This window comes from Rhinopithecus bieti, unplaced genomic scaffold, assembly GCF_001698545.2.
Source record: "Rhinopithecus bieti isolate Rb0 unplaced genomic scaffold, ASM169854v2 scaffold_9690, whole genome shotgun sequence".
NCBI lineage: Eukaryota > Metazoa > Chordata > Mammalia > Primates > Cercopithecidae > Rhinopithecus > Rhinopithecus bieti.
Window position 1 is genome coordinate 1,295,376 of NW_016806622.1, and position 1,221 is coordinate 1,296,596.

At 54.1% G+C, this 1,221-nt stretch overlaps 1 pseudogene; it reads right to left on the minus strand.

Moving 5' to 3' along the window:
* Nucleotides 1-450: 450 nt before the first annotated feature.
* Nucleotides 451-1,221, minus strand: part of LOC108532801 (cell differentiation protein RCD1 homolog) — a 6,070-nt pseudogene continuing 5,299 nt past the window's right edge.

A 1,221-nucleotide genomic window follows, 5' to 3' on the forward strand; every position in this document is an offset into this window, starting at 1 on the left:
GGTGGCGGGCCAGCTACACGGGATGCTGAGGTAGGAGAATGGCGTAAACCTGGGAGGCGGAGCTTGCAGTGAGCTGAGATCAGGCCACTGCACTCCAGCCTGGGTGACAGAGCAAGACTCCGTCTCAAAAAAAAAAGAAAAGCCACATGGCTTGGTCCCTGGCGTTCACCATGCCTACAGTGCTGCTGCTATCACCACTGTCTCCCCTCCCTGCCAGTGGTTAGGTAGAGGTAGAGAAGAAGGGTCATTTTGGACATGCTGCAAATACAGCATTTGCTGGTGTTGACACCCTCCTGGGGCTGTGGTGGCAAAATGCTGTGTCAGGAGCCCATTTCCTGGGAGTACCAGAGGGAGCCCAGGTCCTCAAGACAGCCTGAGATGGCAGCCCATGCACCTCAGCAGGGGTACCTTGCCTCTTTTCTCCAGTGCGGTTCAGCATTGAGGTTGTCTATTGCCAGTCGGTGATAAAATCTGAGCTGTTTTTCTCATAGGTTCCCCCCTCCTTTCCCCAATTTGGGGGAGTAGTGGGAGGGAACAGGCAAGGATCACTGAGGGGGCAGGGGGATACCCCTGGGATCGGTGACCTGGCCCTCTTGCAGGTTCTTCACCAGTTGTGCAAGCCAGCGTTTTGTGGTGGTGTCATCTTTTAGCACCTGGGTGAAGGTTGTGTCTTTCAGCTGGTCAGGGAGGCACTGCCTGAGTGCTTCACGTGCCCTGGGGTTATCTGAAAGTCGAAAGTAACATTTCACTACATGCTTCAGCAGACGGGCAGAAGGCTCTTTGGATAGCTGCAGGACCATCTTACCCAAGATCATGGCAACATGGGAGAAACGCTCATACGTCTGACATATATAAGCCAAACTGTGTCATCTAACAAGATCTTCTGGAGGATGAATGTGGCAACTGTTTTAGAAAGTTCACTTCCAGGACGGGCGCGGTGGCTCAAGCCTGTAATCCCAGCACTTTGGGAGGCCGAGACGGGCGGATCACGAGGTCAGGAGATCAAGACCATCCTGGCTAACACGGTGAAACCCTGTCTCTACTAAAAAAAAAATACCAAAAATTAGCCAGGCGAGGTGGCAGGCGCCTGTAGTCCCAGCTACTCGGGGAGGCTGAGGCGAGAGAATGGCGTAAACCCGGGAGGCGGAGCTTGCAGTGAGCTGAGATCTGGCCACTGCACTGCAGCCTGGGCGACACAGCGAGACTCTGTCTCAAAAAAAA